Genomic DNA, 18,746 nt, shown 5'->3' on the forward strand with positions numbered 1-18,746 from the left:
TTCTTGATCGGGAGCGGTTGCTAGGATTTTTCTGATGCTTTCTTCTTGTTTGTTGAAGGCCGAAGGCTATTTATAGGCCTTCTTTCTGCTTTTTTAGAGGTTCAAACTTTGGAGAATTTATTAGACTTTGGCTCATTGAAGAAGCCTTTATGTTAATTAAATTTTGTGAAGGACAGACATATCAGATTGTGCCTATGGCCTTTATGGTTGTTTTGTTTGAAGTTCCTTAGGATCTCTCCTCGGTCGTGGAAGAATTATATGTTTCTCATTGGGAGAAAATTAAGTAGTATTGCCCTTCGCCGCAACCCGTGTTGAGGTTCCTAGGTGAAGCACAATCTCTCTGTGCCGGAGTAGACGCTCTTATCGACAACATTACGCTTTTCATTAGTCCTAAGCTCCATGTGGCCCAGAGTTTTATTCAGCTGTTGTATGCTGCTTCAGATGAGGAATTAAGAGCAAAAGGGGTTGTAGATCGCAAACAATTGATCAGAAAGGCCAACATTTTCATTAATCAACACAGGGCAACCATGCAAGCATCAACAACACTTGAGTCCTGGAGGATTTCTATTCCTAACATCAAGCGACGTGTAGAGAAGTTTGTGTTCATGGGTCTGCCTTCACCTTTTCCCGCAGATGTCTCCGTGCTAGGGATTAAGCAAGTTATGAACCAAACCGAGGAGTTGCAGCAAGACTGAACTTTCTTACAATGCCTTAGCAGTCCTATTTCGGCAAAGGAAGTTGAGCGGCTCTTGTACCCCCTGGCCCAGCTCTACATGCTCCTGAAGATGGTCCATGATGATCCAGTGAGCTTGCCATTTGATGAAGTGATCTGTTTGGACCAGAATTGCTAGAATCTGGAAGCTCTGGTGTTACCCTCTGAGGATGATTGGTTTCCGTTGCAGCAGGTGTTTGCTTCGCTTTTTCCTTTTCAAGCATAAAGTCTGGTCTCCGAACCAGCAATTTTGGGTCCTAACATTTTGCAGGCAGAATTCCCCATTTAGTCACCAAGAAATGTTAATATTCTTTTGAATTTGTTCGTGAGTGGCATTTTGGTAAAGTATCGAGCCTTCCTTTGTTTTTTGGCCCGCTCTCCCGATCGTTCGTGCGCGTGCCAAGTGGTGTCTCGACGTTGCTCTAAGCGGCTCGCTTTTCTCGCCCGGTGTTGAGAGAACATAGAGCTCCCGCGTGGCGCATGTCTTTTCCTCGGTGTATGTTTCCCGACCCCACCATCTTCCGTATGCTGGCAGTGACACTTGGCGCCTCTGCGTTGCATGTTTCGGTTCCCTTTTTGCGTTCGACTTCGGGTCTCCCTCGAGTTGCCGTGTGTCTTCTTTGATGGTTCGTGAACCAGAATGCTGTTTGCACTGCGATTTTCTTGTTTGGCAGGTGCAGGGGTCGCCATGGCGCGGTTGGAGTAACAATATTAAGGGCCATTTGCATGTTTCGGCTCCCTTTTTGCGTTCGACTTCAGGTCTCCCTCGAGTTGCCGTGTGTCTTCTTTGATGGTTTGTGAACCAGAATGCAGTTTGCACCACGATTTTCTTGTTTGGTAGGTGCAGGGGTCACCATGGCGCGGTTGGAGTAACAACATTAAGGGCCATTTTCGCTTGCATGGGTCTCTGTGAGCGCCATGCGGGGAGATTCCGAATCGGGAGCGGTTGCTAGGATTTTTCTTATGCTTTCTTGCTGTTTGTTGAAGGCCAAAGGCTATTTATAGGCCTTCTTTCTGCTTTTTTAGAGGTTCAAACTTTGGAAAATTTATTAGACTTTGACTCATCGAAGAAGCCTTTATGTTAATTAAATTTTGTGAAGGACAGACATGTTGTGACCTAATCACACATCACCCCATCCCAGATAGGGACCCCCCTTTGCTTTTAGGCCCTTTTGGTTGTTTGGCTTTCGTTTTTGTGTGTTAGTGGCAATCTCTTCAATCTCTCCGTGTTACGGGTGTTTGGGAGTCAGTTGGGATTAATTTGCTTCTCTGTCAAGCAAATTCTGTGAGGTCTAGGGCCTGTTTTGTCCTTTTTCTAGGGTTTTGCCTTCTGTCCTAGATTTTAGGGGTTCCTGTTAGGGTTTTGGAAAAACTAAGCATACGACTGGAGTCGGGACCCTTCAGGGGACCTCCCAGCAAAATTTGAGCCCAAACGGAGTAACTTTCTATTTTTAGAAAGTCCCTATTTTTAGGGATTTTTCCGAGTCCCAGAATGTCGCCATTTTGCCAAAAATCAAACTTACTATTTTTTAGTAATTTCTATTTTTAGTAAATTTCTATTTTTAGTAAGTCATCCTGCGCCCTGTCTTGGACTCTAACTCTGACATTTTGGAAAGTTTCTATTTCGGGAAAGTCTATTTGTGGCAGGATCAGGCTAGCAGACAACGGAGAGTCAACATGCACAATCACTTCTAAATCTGGAAAGTTGAAAGCAGACAGGTAGGGGTCTAAAATGGCTAAATCTGAAGAACCATCCTTGAAGTGGAAGGTCAAAATATTCTAAGTCTGGAAGTCATTCACAAGCAGGAAATTCCGCCTCTCCATGGACATGGCCAAAATGCGCCCAGGTCAGGTCCGGGTCGCCAAAACCAAGGATGAATTCACAAGTACAATTTTCGGCCTCTCCATGAACATGTGCAAAATGCGCCCAGGTCAGGTCTGGGGCGCTGAAATCAAGAAGACATTCACAAGTGGAATTTTCCACCTCTCCATGGACATATGCAAAATGCGCCCAGGTCAGGTCTGGGGCGCTGAAATGAAGAAGACATTCACAAGTGGAATTTTCCACCTCTCCATGGACATGTGCAAAATGCGCCCAGGTCAGGTCTGGGGCGGTCAAATGAAGAAGACATTCACAAGTGGAATTTTACACCTCTCCATGGACATATGCAAAATGCGCCCAGGTCAGGTCTGGGGCGCTGAAATGAAGAAGACATTCACAAGTGGAATTTTCCACCTCTCCATGGACATGTGCAAAATGCACCCAGGTCAGGTCTGGGGCTCTGAAATCAAGAAGACTTCACAAGTGGAATTTTCCACCTCTCCATGGACATGTGCAAAATGCGCCCAGGTCAGGTCTGGGGCGCTGAAATGAAGAAGACATTCACAAGTGGAATTTTCCACCTCTCCATGGACATATGCAAAATGCGCCCAGGTCAGGACTGGGGCGCTGAAATCAAGAAGACATTCACAAGTGGAATTTTCTACCTCTCCATGGACATGTGCAAAATGCGCCGAGATGAATTCACAAAGTGCAATATTCCACCTCTCCATGCACAGAGCCAAAATGCGCCCAGGTCTAGTCTGGGGCGCTGAATTCATGAAGGCATTCACAAGTGGAAAATTCATGAATCCTGGGCATGGCAAAATTTCACCCAAGCAGAAGAATTGAAATTTCGCCTAAGGCACGAAATCCAAGAAGTCAAGGAGGAATAAAAAGCAGAAATTCCCCTCGGGCGAATTTTCAAATATGCTATTTTTAGTCATCAGATCCCGACCAAATATAGAAATTTTTATAGATTCCGAATCAGGACGAAATTCCCCATCCAATGAACCTGACTCCTAAATTTTAGGAAGATCTCTAAAAAATAGGGATATGGAGAAAAGCCGAGAAAGTTCCTTCGACAGCACGAGATGACAAGTCGGAGTGGAATTGAGCAAATCCTGAGAAAGATCCTGCAATCTCCCTCCAAAATTGGAAAATATGAAATCAACGAGTTGGTAGGAGGAATCTTCCAAGTATGACGCATGACTGGGAGCATTTAAGGAAGGTTCTAAATTTGAACTCACACGCATGGGAAACTGCCTTGCATGTCGAAGTGATTAAGGAAAGTATGACGCGCCATAAATGCAATTACTAATTTGATACCTCTTGGGAATTCTATATAAGTTGGAAAAAACATTTCATTTTTCACGTGCAAGATTCAGGAAAGGAAGAGTAAAGAAGTGAAAAGCTTTTATACTTAGTCTCTATTTCATCATTTCGAAGTATTCCCAAGATGGCGGAACCTAGCAAGATAGCTACTATTTCCAGGCAGGCAATGATCAAAGCAGAAATGAAGGGTTTTCTTCCCCATTCTCGGTTGAATTCAAGATGGGAAGAAATCAGTGATACCAACTTCGGCACGTTCAACTGGGCTGCATTCAAGATAAGGATGTTCGGAACTGCAGGGCACAATCCATCTCCGACAGTTGTCAAAATTGTGAGAAGCGGAATAGTTGCAGCAGCTGGCTTTCCTCCTGTCATTCAATGCCCAGATCTAGTATTGGAATGTGCAGCGCATTACAACCTGGAGCGGAAGACGATCTCAACGCCAGACGACAAGTTACTGGCAACATTGACTCCAGAGGTAGTTGGTGAAACCCTCAGAATCCCTTCACATTACTCCATGACGTACAGGACCAGCAGTGTAGCTCAAGCAGTCTATGAAGCAGGCCCCACCAGATGTGCTGATTTGATCAACAAGCAATGGTTGCCGAAGCCTAGAATGCACGTTTCCAAGATGCCCAAAACTCTCACAATCTTCAAGTTCAAGCAGGAATATGTGGACATGATAAAAATGCTGAGCAGAGTAATGGGATGCTCACACTCGGTGAACTTCGAGCCTTGGATGTTCTTCTACATTGGCGAGATCATGAATTCTAATACACTGATCGACTGGGCTAGATTGATCAGCCACTACTTGCACGAACAATTGAAGAACCTGTAGGAGAAAAGGTCTCAGTCCTTTTTCATGAGTTCCTACCTATTCTATATGCTGGCACGAAGGGGTGGATTCGATGGGCTGCTAGCAAGAGGAATCATGGGCTCCGGGCCAGCTCAGCTAAAGGTGCATGAATGTTATCCTTAGCTACATCTCCACAACGTGAATTCCTACAAATTGGCGAATGACGCCTTCACCATGTACCTGACATGACTTATGCAAAATAAGTTGCACATGAGATTGTCTCCGCAAGCGAGTGCTTTGGTCCAGAAGTACGGCGCCGCGTTCCTGCAGTTCCCCATGTTCACCTACATCAGGACGCAGGGTTTCTCCTTCCAGTCTTACAAATTGCCTAGATATCCGTCAGATAAGCTTATATTGCTCGAGCTCATGAGGCAATTGACTGCCTACGATCAGCTGCAGAAGAAGAAGAAGAAGCAATTTATTGAATTTCCAGTTGTCTTGGGGGATTTCATGGAGATATGCCTAGGATTGGAGGCCGCTGAAAGTGCAGCAAGCGAGTTGGCATTCTACCGCCTACCATTTTACACTTCCAGGGCCCAATATGATCCTTACAGCCAGATCAGGAAGGTTGTCGGTGTCAAATTCATACATAGATTTCACTTGGAGGATTACTGGGCCGGTGTCGAGGATGACTTTGAGGTCCCGGAGAAGAATGCACTCTAGATTGCCCCTCGACACCATCAAAATAAGTGAGATCCATCAGGTGCTAGACCAGGTGAAGGAAGACTCAGATTTGATGCAACCCGAATTCGAGAGGATAAAGGATCAACCTATCCTGTTGCCAGATTGGTCGGAGCCTGAGGTAGATGATTTGAACATTTTGACTAGGCCAATGCTAAAATTCACTAAGCACTGGATTGACAGGCAAACAAGAAAGTTGGTTGAAAATCATGGCCCTCTGACATACCAACTGATGGGAAATCTGGATTCTCATAGCGAGGCAATTGAAGACTCTTCACAGGGTCAGGTAGGAAGAGAGGCCCGGATAGACAAAGGAAAAAGTGCCCCAAAGAGGCCAAGGGTAACAAAGACAAAATATACCCAACAGGAAGTCCCGCGCGAGATTCAGCAGGAGGCCCAGCAGGAGGAGCTTCCACAAAAGAGAACAAGGATAGGAAGGGAGCATTCACCAGTCAGCTCCGCAAGCGTGCAAGAAGTAGAAATGTTCCCACATCTCGCAAGCCCACTTCCAAGGAGCGTTCCAGCACCTGATATACTTAGCATCAATGCTTCACAGGGCCGTCATCGGCGAAGAAGTCAGAGACGAGGAATTTCCCCGCATCTGGAAGAGGTTCGCTAGGATAATTTCATAGAGACTATCCTTGGCGAAATGGAAGAGGAATCTGAAGAACGAGAGCATGCAGAGGACTACAACCATTCCATCCCCGCGCCAGATTGGTTGGTAGGCAGATTGGGAAATGAAGCAGGAGGGGAGCCCAATCCTGCTCAGGAATTAGTGGAATTATTGAAGAGGATGGATCAGCCATCGGAAAGAAAAGCCCCCCGAAAGTTTTCCAAGGTAGTCAGAGAAGAATCCAGAGCCCGGACCTTGCACATTGCTGAACTTGTGGTGGCTAAGGATAGGAGTGAGATTAGGCAAGAAGATTACATCATCAGATAGGTGGATCTTGGCCATGCTTCCACCAGTCAAGTAATGGGAGATTTCGATGATTCTTCCTTTGCCATGAAGGAGAAATTGCTGAAGTCAAAAGCAAAATGTAAGCGGCTGAAGGAGGAAAACGGATTTCTATGCGAGTATGTCAGGAGTTTCAAGAAACCCCTCAGGGAAGCAGGTCCTTCATCCACTCCCCCTCCCTTCCTTCCCAAGGAAGTAATAGATGATGCAGAACTTACAAAGGCAATGGCACAAAATTCCCGAGAATGGGTAGAAGATGTTTATGCTGAGGCAGGGAAATTTGTAGAAGATCTAGCTCAGCTACATTCGAGATTCGTGGCCCTCCTAAGTAGGTTGGAAACGACAGAAGGACTATGGGAAGATGTTGATGTCTACCAAGACTTAACCATTTCCCGACTCAGGGCTCTGATGAGGACCCCAAGGCAAACACTGGTAGACGGGAAAGTAATCCAAGAGAATGAAGCCTATGACTTTCCCTGATGGTTCTATGCCATCTGTTCAGGGAAGAACACCCTTGATAAATTCAGCATTGATTCCGTCACCTTGAAGGAATCTATTAGAGGGATACAGGAAGAAATCCTCAGTGCCATGGAAGCTTTATTTTCAAGGAAACTCGGCGACAGGGGAATAACAGTGAATTCCTTGAAATCCCAGTTGCATGATTTCTTCTTTGTCGGTTCGTTTCCTAAGGAACATTTTGCAAATGTTTCTTCATTCTCCGGTATGATGAAGAAAACACAGGAAGCCATGGCGGATTGGGAAAGTTTCTTTTCCAGAAGTGAAGAGGAGATTGCCTTGATGGAATTCAACATCGAGAATGTGCCAAGTGTCTCCATTGGAGAATTGGAGGCCGTCGTCAGTAGGTTCATTGCATACGCCATTAATGAGCGAGATAATGGTCGTCCGTTTTTGGACGAAAATCTTTTGACTGAACAGTAACGATGTATTTATGGCTGAAGGAAACATTGACTAGGTGTGGGACCGGTCAACGCATGCCACCCCAGGATAAGGGAATCTTCTTGCATGTCATTCCCTCATAATGGTTTTATGACGGATTCTTTTTGCATGTCGCCGTCGCTTGGAGAGTGATGGGTATTTATGACGACGCCAATTATATTCCGGGCATGATCATCATCATGGGCGCTATTTTAGGCCCTTTTTAAATTTATTGTAAGTGGGCATAATGGGTTATTTAATGCAGATTCCCACCTTGTTGTACCTTGAGTGGGGAATCTTTAGGGCAAACCCTAATTAGGGTTTTGCATGTAATCTGGGTTTGAGGCCTATATAAGGGGGTGACCCCCTTCATTTGTAAGGAGGAGAGACTATCGTCAGAGATTGTTGCTAAGAGTTTTTTGAAGCAAACACTTAATACATTGGTCAATTGTTGGTGTGTTCTTGTGTTGTTTTGGAACTCGCATGGTCTCGTTCTCTTCATAGATTAGATTTGTTTTCATGCAATTAGATGAATTGGATTTGATAGGATCGCTTGTTGCCAAATTATTGCTCGTACTTTTGGTGTGCAACTGATTGTTGCATACCGTGCAAAGTTAGTTTGAGCCTCGTTATATGTGTATGTTCAACTTTGATTGTTAGAAGAGATTGTTCTATTTGATGGTTCCTTTTGACGATTTGAAAATCTTTAGCACTCCCCTTAAAGATTGCACCGCCTTCGTGTAAGTTGTGCTTTGCTGACGAAGCGAAGCGCGGTTGGATTTTGCACAAGTTTGTCCCGTCTCCTTGTTCCTAGGATTGGATTACCTTTAGTTTAGTTTCCCTCTACCCTATCCCTATTTACTTTTTGCATATTTCAAAGTCCAAAAATCTAAAACTTAGAGCTTCATTGCAAATCATCCGCATCAATAAATTCTTAAGCTTGAATAAATTTCTTCGACATACGTAAGGCCCCCTTGGATTACCAACAATCATATCAGCCAACTGAGTCACATCTATAGCATAAAGGAACCTTGGAGTCGGTTGTTTGATTCTCCAACTATATCAGCATGCAATCGTACTTTGATCAAGAGAGAGTGAAGTGACTGTTGGGCAACTTTATTCTGTGTTGGCTACTGTCATAAAAAACACGTCAACAAGACATATTAGATTTTGTGCCTACGACCTTTATGGTTGTTTTGTTTGAAGCTTAATAGACTAACTTCTATGCTATGTTCGAATTTAGTAACTTCTATTATATATGCTGTGAGACTCTACGGATTAAACTATGTTTTAGCACTTGTTATCTGTTGGATGAATGGTGAATGTCATATTATGTTGAATGAGTTTGGTTTAATTATCTTCTCAAATGGAGCTGAGCATGTAGATTGTTGAACGGGCCTTAAAACTGCATGTATCTGGGTTTTCTGTGTTGCTAATATCCTAAAAATATTTTGGCGTATTGCTTAAGTAGTGTAGCTTTTAATGTTTTCTTCTCCCCCTTTTCTCCCCCAATTGTATGAAGAGCCGACTTCTCAAACCCGGAGGTTATTCAGTGAATCTCGCCCAAAAGGTCCCCCATCACTGAATTTCCCATAAGGCTGTTAGCATTTAATACAAAATTAGTAGTCAATAGTGCTTACAAAGCAAAATATAACTATCAAACCATCGCCACCAAGCCCAACACCATCGTCCTTCACCGCTGGCAATTTTCATTTTAATCAATGCATTATCATAAATGCATTGTCCTAGCTTTTAACTCAATCCTTTCCACTCAATGCGACATTAACTCCACCACCATACCACGCCAATTAGCTTAGCCAACTCCCACCAGTTAGTACTTGCAAAAATCTAGGAGTTGCCATAAAATCATTCTCTGCCACCACGTCACCTATTGACAGATTGCGAAAATCTTCAAGGTGATATTCCTGCATCTCTTGGAATGATGTGGCCTATTTTGACAACACATCGACCGCATTATTCCCTGTCCTTTGCACATGAGAGACTTTAAAGTCTCTAAAAAAATTTAAATCATTTAAATTTTTTTAACATTTATTTAAAAACCATGCCTGTGTTTCTCCTTTAATAATTGCATTTATAATAATCAATGAATCACCTTCCAAATGAAAGTTTGTAAATCCAAATTCTAAACCCTATTCAACTGCCAAAAGGGTTGCCTGAACCTCCACTTCATTATTCGTACCTTTCTCCAGTCGTTGAGCTCCCCATGCTATGATATTGCCATGCCAATCTCTAAACACCACCCCTGCACCTGAATCTCCCGGATTACCTTTTGATGCACCATCGAAATGTGCCTTGATCCATCCTTCCTCCGGTGGTTCCCATTGATTTTTAAGATGAACATTTGCTGATAGCAGAGACGGATCATCCGGTCTAGGCCCATGAACAGGCTTGAACTTAATCCGTGGCCAACAACCCTGAATACGCGAGTAAAAGGGTTTGTGGTAATCCTAGTGAGAATCGAACTGGAGTTGATGTGTAGCATCGGGATCATTAGCCTAACAATAGGCCTCACGACTTGCCTTCACACCAACTCGGCTACACACGCACCCTTGAAAATGCTCAAATTTTCCTGGTGGCTTCCTTGAAGGATTCTCTTTTTATACTTAGCCTCAGATTTCACTATGCTCAAGATTACAAACTTCCTTTTTAAGTCTAAAAGGATAGAAACCCTAAATTAGACAATACATGCTTCCAGACTTGGCCAAAATTTTGGCCGATTCTCTTTCACTTCTTCATATCAATTCTCAAGGTTATCTTGACACTTAGCCACATGTCCATCATTCCATTCCTCTGACTGTGCATTCTTTGTTCTATTATTGCAATCTCTTCCTTGGACGATTATATCACCCACTCAACGATGTCCTCCTCTCAGCATCCAAAGTCTTTCTCCCTATAATATACTTGAAGAAAGATGAGGAAACGTTGTGAAGTACAAGCATCAATCAAGTTCATAGTTTAGCAAAATGCAAAGTTTGAAGGATAGAGCAATAAGCACAATGCATTTCTCAATACATTAAAACCCTTATTCTCGACTTGATGACAATATTAAGACGGTATCCTGTCTAGGCTGTATATTCCTTAAGAATCCATCTCTACTTAGTCACTTCATTACTTCCAAAGGCCAAAATCCAAACCAGCAAGACCTTGTAACTCATTATAATGTATATAACATATATAATAAATATAATATATAATTTTTTTTAAATATTATTTTTTATTTTTAAAAATATTAATAATTATTTTTTATCACATATTAAAAAATATAATGTATAAATAATAAGTTTTATGTTTATAATGTTTTAATTTTGAATTATAAAATTACTTTATAAAATGTAATTTAAAAAGCTAAAATTTATATTATAATTACATTTATCATTATATATTGTTTTTTATTTTTATTTCTAAAATATTAAAAATTATTTTCTATAACAATAACAAATATAATATATAAAGAATAATAAGTTTTATGTTTATAATATCTTAATGGTCAATTATAGAATTGAGTTAATATTATTATAATATTATTATTAAAATTTTCAAATTCCTTTTAGGGAATATAAATAATGCTTAATATGATCATAATTTTAAATTCTATTATTATCTATTTTAGTGGTTTATAATATTTTAATGATCAATTTTTGACTTGTTCTTTGTGGTCATTTATTATTATTATTATTATTATTATTATTATCATTATTTTTTAATGATCATTACAGAGATTTACTTAATTGTTTGGTAAGATCACAAATTTGAAATTGATAATGGAATCGTTATTTTGAACAAGGTATAGGGAATTAAAAAAAAACAATGCATCCTAAAGAGATCTCAGTATACTTTTTTTTCAGCTGATGTGAAATTCAAGCACATTAATAAAAAGCTTAGAATGCTAAATTCCATAGCATGGGAAGAAGGTAAAGCTTTGGCACACCTAGAATATATACTACAAATCCTTGCAAACACCCTAAGATTGCTCATGTCCTTTGTCTGGTTCTCTGCAAGATCTCCATCTTTGACAAAAAATATATTTATTAATTAAATATTAATAGAATTAAATACTCATTTAATTCAATTTGATATATTTCAATCAAGATATGATTGATATTTTGGAGACAATTCATTTTTACACTTCGTTACCATCCATTGGATTTGAACCCATCTCATTGGCTTACAAATTTACTATTTCCTAAGGGACACACGTGTTAAAGGCCTTTTTGGCATCCCTAGAATGAAGGTGGGTGCTTGTAATTTGGTTTAGTTTGAGTTAAGTCTTGGCAAAGTTATTGAATTTGTTTGGAGTCTTGGCTCTAAACCACCAGACCTTCCAATGTACGTTTGAAGGATGATAATTATAGCGGACCACCATGGAACTAAGACGACCCAAAAACTATACAATAATACTTGTATAACTCTAGAGGTAATCATAGGCAAATACCACTCACAATGACATGTGCTACTACCATACACAAATCCCAAGGTCTAACACTACAAAAAGAACAATAGATATTGGAAAAGTAGAAAGACAAGGATTGACATTCACAGCTATATCTTGAGTCAAATCTTTAAATGGCCTTCACATTCAAATAACATTGTCCTTCATGTGGTACTCTAAAATGCAAAAAAATCCATACACAATTATAAGAAAAGGAGAGGAAGTTGTTACAACAACTGTCCCTCTAACAAATTAAGGTACGCAGTTTTGAGCCCAATCTCTTTCACACTTTCTTCAATTATTGACAACGCATGAATTTCACTATTCTAAATTTACATTTTGTCCTCATCTAAACTATTTTAAATTCAAATGATTTTTATTACAATTACATCAATTATATACAATAAAGAAGATATGTCAGCCATCAACAACAAATGTATTCAATGTAATCAATTTCTTAAGTCGATCGTCTTCATAGACTATAAAAACATTCGATATTGTAACAACATATTACACAGTTTAAATTTTTAAATTAATTTGAATTCATTCATATTTAGATTTTTATATTTTAAAATCAATTTGTTTATATTATAGATAATTATCACTAATAAATGCAATTTTTATATTTTACAATTTTCCCCCAATAAAATATTTCGAGTATATTTTGCTATCGGCATAACCATTGCATCTCCTTTTGGTGTGAGCGCTAGTTAGTGGACACCAACCTTTGCATAGTCTTCCCAAGCCTAAGAGCTAACACTTCAGCAAAAACTTATAATTAATTTATTTTTAATATTTAATGAAGGATCTATTAGCATCCTTAGTAATGAGTTTTAGCACATTCCTAATAGTACCAATTTCAAAGGGAGCCATTGGAAATAACCTCCATATATACTTTAGCCAAATCCTTAGCAACAAGGTCCTTGTTAGCCTTATAGAACATTGTAGAAAGCCATCAAACCCTAGGGATTTTTCTATAGGTAGGTTATCTATGACATTACAAATCTCCACTAGGGGAATTCCCTCTTTCAAAGGGAAATCCTCCTTCACAAACACCTTGCTTATGCTTGGAGCATATCTTCATTTAGCTTGAGAGTAGCAATTAACCACCTTCGAGGAATAATTCAATGAAGCCTCTTATAAAACTCAAAGAAAGCTATATTGATACATTTTGGATTAGAAGTTATAACTGCTCCAATGTTGATAGCATCCACTTTTTCTCTCGAGTGCTTAGCTTTAATAAGGTTGGAAAATAACCTTCTTTATATTTTGTAATAGCAAATAAAACAGGTTACAACATAAAGCTAGGAGACCAATGACAAGCTATAGATCCAGCTAGTAATGCTCCAGTCAAAAAGGCATCCAAAATTAGCTATACCCTATGGGATAATAATCTAAATATACTTAAACTTTTAACAGTTCAGTTGAGTGATGCTTAGTCCATCGATTGGCGGAGTTTATATCAATAGAGTTCGTGTGTGTACATATACATATACACACACATACATATATCTATATATCTATGTATATATATATATATTATTCATATATATGTATGTATGTATGTATATATGTATATATCTATATATATAGATTAATACATATAGATATAGATATACACTTTGTCATTGCATTCACCGAATTTTCATGTATCAATTTCGAAATTTGGCGAATTTCAATAAAATATTAAAAATTCGTTGTAATTCGGTGGAAAATTCGTATAGAACAAAGCTAGGGCCGTCATTAGATGGGATGTATGAGGGGGGCGGGCTATTATCCACCAACCATCTCGGGCTAGTCTTCCTCTCTGCCTCCATAGTGGGTAGAGGATCCTCCATCAGTGCATGTGAAGTGCAACAGTTTTTTGAAGCCATGAGTGCTGTTTGCCAGAGAATGGCCGTCATGCACAATGCCATGTTTGTAGGGTATGTGAATTGGATGAATACCGTTGTGAAAAATGCCTTCAAAGCGGAGTTTCCCAAAAACACGATTTATACGTGAATAATATTAAATAATAAATATATTCTAAGCTCACCATGGATGCGAAACTCTATTGCAAGCTTAAAATATATTTATTATTTATATTTTAATAAGTTAAAAAGTTAAAATTTTAAATACTTTTATATTATAATGTTTTTTTAAATTTATTATAATTTATAATGTATTAAAAAATTCATAATATTGTATTATTTTTAATAATTTTAATTTAATATTTGAAAAATATTTATTAATTTTTAAATTTAGTATAATATTATTTTATTTGAATAAATAATAAATTTGATCATTTTATTTCAAATATATTTAAAATGTTAAATTATTCTGACCATTTAATGAATTATTATTTATATATTTAAAAAATTCAAATTTATATAGGTGAATTTAATGTCAAATTTTATTTAGAACTTTTTACCCTTACCGAACTTCATCCGAATTTTATTGTTGCTGAATTCAAATTGAAATTCGAACGTGGTGACTATATATATATATATATATACGTAAATATAAACGTCTATACACATACACACACACACACATATATATGTGTGTATATATGTCCAAGTATTGTGTTATCAATCTGTTGTTCCATAGTATTAACAATTTGAGCATTGTTCACATCATTTTCAAGTACATTAGCAACATAACTATGAGATTGTTCATAATTTATAGGATCTTAATCATTTTCACTTGAATTTCTGGGCTTACATCCATTCCTTTCCATGTTTGGCTGCCATTCAGCATGAATAATGCCAGATTTGTGAAGGATTATAACCCCTCGGTGAAGTATCCCATAAATCTTATCTTTTGGGATGTCCAAAACAATTGTAACCTGCACAGCAATTAAGTGGAAGGTGTCTTCACTGCATGAGTTAGTCAGCTCCTTTTGAATCTCATTATTTCTAGCTCTCCATAGAAACCAAAGAATTTTGGTTTCCAAAACCAATCAAAATTTACATAATCTTCTTTTAAACCCTTAACATATTGTTGATGTGTTTTTTATGCACGTGCGAACACAGGATAAAATACCAAGGTATCTTATCCTCTCTTGAACAAATTTTTCCTAACTGCTGAAGATCTCGCTGAAGGATCAATCAGAGCAACTCCAAGGTTCTAATTGTAGGTTCTCTATTTGTGGATAAGCTCTTGCGGTGTGATGTGATTTTGCTGGAATCACAAGGGGACTTACATTCGATGACCTAAGCGTCTGATTTGCTTTGGATATCACTAGAACGTGGGTCTTTACTGATCCTTGATTTTTAAAAAAAGGAAAAGGATAAGGGTTGGAGAAGGATCTAATTCTAACACTAAGAATGTAGGAGCAATGGATGACCTTTGATGAAACTTTAACTAAAGTCTTTCTTTGACATGCTATGATCATCTCCACAAGGTTAGTGTGATCTTCTAAGGATAGCTTTATGATGTTCAGATCACCGCTACAAGCATAGACACCGTCAGGCTGATGCATATCAATGAGGGAGTGATAATTGAAGTTAAGCTTAAGTTGAATGATTCCAGTTGACTACGCAAGGTAAGTTTGCAATCAACAAACTGCTAGTAGTATGGATATACAAATTTCACCATTGATCATACAAATTTCATCCATTCATCTTAATAACATGAAATTAAATCTGAGAAGTATAAAGACCATGCAAATTGTAGAATCGACACATAGAATTCACCATTCCTTCAATGAAGTTTACATGTCTTTTGCAACAATATCTTGGCAACAATCTTTGCCTTCTCTTTCTACTCTACTCTAAAATGCTTTCTACTATTGAGCTACTAATTATTGACTATCTCTCTAACTATTTCCTATTCTCTGACTATTAACTATTAAACCTTTACAAATGAAGAGCCAGGGCTTTATACAGTGACCCCCTTACAAATTGATGGCTTTGATTGACTTAGAATCAATGGCTAGGATTACAAGATAGAAAACCCTAATTAGGGTTTGTTATAACAAACTTCCTTAGCCAATGAGAAAATTACATTCCAGGAGTGAGGACCAACAGGAAGCAAGGGTAGGTACACCGAAGTTTGTGCCATCCCTGATAAATTAGGTACATTGAATTTGGACATGCTGAGGTGGACCAATCCAACTGGAGGAAAAATGACTGGGATGCCACCTTGTCTGAGGTCTGTGTCTTGGTTGATCTCTTTTTTGTCTCAATTTGATGATGCGATGAATGATGTACCTCTTTAACTTCCATGTGCTTGAGGAGGCCTCCTCACGGTCAAGTCATTTCTTTCTTCTCTGGTGGCATGTCTCGCCTTGAAGTGTTGGTAAGGTCATTCTTCTCTGTCATCATGTGGGTCTTTTGTGTGGTAGAATGGAGTCTTTTGAGGATAGCCTGGAACTCCTCAAACACTTGAAGTCTTCCAACGCTTCGAAACACCTTGAGTCCTTTATGCATCTGGAACGTCCTTGATGGTGATGGGCTTAGAATAGGTCATCCTTGTCCTGGCCTGATTTTCTTCCATCTGCAAAACAAACCAAAAGATGATTAAGCACACATGATATATTTATCCTGGTCATAGCACTCTTACCTTAAATCATTAATGAGAAGGCATCAAAATGGAATTTGCCTTAGAATCCTTCCCAGGGACATGCCCTATAAGAATTTCGCTCAGGACCCTTTGGAAGGGTCAGAAGCAAATTCTGACTAAGTTGCTCAATCAGACCTTATTCTCAACATTACCTCACCAAGATCAAGTCATTAACCTCCAAAATAACCAAGAAATAGGTTTCGCTCAAGGACCTAGGCAAAATATTAGACTACTTAGGAATTTTGCTCTGGACCCTTTGGAAGGGTCAGGAGCGAATTTTGCATTCTTGGCTCAAATTCTTCTCACTTTGTGACCATACTTGCTCAGATGTATGTCTAAGGATCCCCTTAATGTCAACCAACATCAAGTTTGATACAAAATTGGAGCAAAATGGAGTTTTTAAGGATTTCTCTCTGGACCTTTGGAAGGGTCAGGAGCGAAATTCACATTCTAGGACAAATTCTATCATTTCTTTACTCCAAAATGCCTTCTAAGACAAGCACATGCTAGCCTTCTCTCCACCAAGGCTTAGGAATTCATACCTTGACCTTCATCATGGGCAAAGTAGGTGATTTTGGGAATTTCGCTCGGACCCTTTGGAAGGGTCAGGAGCAAATTTCTAGTTTTAGACTTATTTCTTTACTTCCTTCACTTTAATTCACCTTACAAGGCAAGAATACCTCACTCCACCTTCAACCATGCCATAGGAATCAATGTTTTGGCTTCACACAAGGAGAAAATAGGTGGTTTGAGGAATTTCGCTCTGGACTCTTTGGAAGGGTTAGGAGCAAAATTCTCCTTTAGGTTGATTTCTCTTACTTAGCTCCATTCTTCTCACTTTTATCTACCTTGACTCTCTATTTGGATCCTTCTCCCATGCATGCAACACTTGCTTGACCCTCAAAATGGCCAGAAAGGAGAATTTCACGAAAAATCATGGCCAAGGACAGGACCTATTTAGGATTTCGCTTTGGACTCTTTGGAAGGGTTAGGAGGGAAATCCTTGTTCTAGCTCAAAATATTGATCATTGGTGGCCACAATCAATTCAAAGGCATGCCTAGGGGTCCTTCCAAGCTCAATCTACCTTGATCCACACTTAGCTTGACACAAAAATGGAAGGAAAAGGTGGATTTTAGGAATTTTGCTCTGGACCCTTTGGAAGGGTCAGGAGCGAAATTCTAGTTTTGAGCACATTTCTTTATTCAAACAACTCCAATCCACCTCAAAAGGCAAGGACACGTTAATCCATTCCTACCTAGGCCATAAAAACCAATAATTTGACTTTCTTTGAAGGGGAAATAGGTGTTCTTAAGAATTTCGCTCTGGACCCTTTGGAAGGGTTAGGAGCGAAATTCTCCTTCTAGGCCAAAATCCTTCACATTTGGTGATCACTAGCAACTCAAAGCCATGCTTAAGGACATCTCCAATCCTAATTCACCCTAACCCACACTTGGCTTGGCACAAAATTGAGAGAAAAGGGAGGTTTTGGGGAATTTCGCTCTGGACCCTTTGGAAGGGTCAGGAGCAAAATCCACATTCTAGGCTTGAGTCTTCATCTTTTCAACTCCAATCTTCCTTGCAAGGCAAAAATACACCACTCCATTTGCACCTACGCCATAGGAACCACTGTCTTGACCTCATCCAAGAAGAAAATAGGAGTTTCCAAGAATTTTGCTCTGGACCCTTTGGAAGGGTCAGGAGTGAAATTTCCATTTTAGGCTAAAATCCTTCACTCCTTCACTTTTAGTCACTCCCTAAAGCAAAAACATGTCAATCCACTTCCCAACATGCCTTAGAAAGTAAGAACTTGGTCTAAACAAGGAAGAAATTGAGGTCTATGGGGATTTTCGCTCTGGACCCTTTGGAAGTGTCAGGAGCGAAATCCATGTTCTTGGTTGGTTTCCCACTTCCTTCATCCAATTCTCCTTCCAACTTGATCAAATTCAAGCTCCTTTCTTCTCACTTAAGTGAATCTACGATCAAATTAGCTCACACAAGGTCATCCTAGGGCTTAAGGCAAAAAAAGGAGGTCAAATTGAGGATTTCGCTCTGGACCCTTTGGAAGGGTCAGGAGCGACATCTATCTTTTAGGTTGATTTCCATCATTTCATCGCCTCAAACCTCCTTTCAAAGGCAAACACGTATCAAAGTCCTCCAAACCATGCCTTAGAAGTTACAAATTTTGTCAAGTTAAAGAGCAAAATAGAGGAAATATGAATTTCGCTTTGGACCCTTTGGAAGGGTTAGGAGCGAAATTCTCATTTTAGGCTCATTTCTCATTTCCCTTCTCCTCTCCTTGGCTTGGACATAACTTGTTAGGCCTCCTTTGATCTCTATCAAGCTCAACTTGGCATCCATTTGGAGACTTTGTGAAGAAAAATAGGGTTTCATATGAACTTCGCTCTGGACCCTTTGGAAGGGTCAGGAGCGAAATCCACCTTAGGCTATAATCCTGACTT

The sequence above is a fragment of the Cryptomeria japonica genome, chromosome 1 (genome assembly GCF_030272615.1).
Source record: "Cryptomeria japonica chromosome 1, Sugi_1.0, whole genome shotgun sequence".
Lineage (NCBI taxonomy): Eukaryota > Viridiplantae > Streptophyta > Pinopsida > Cupressales > Cupressaceae > Cryptomeria > Cryptomeria japonica.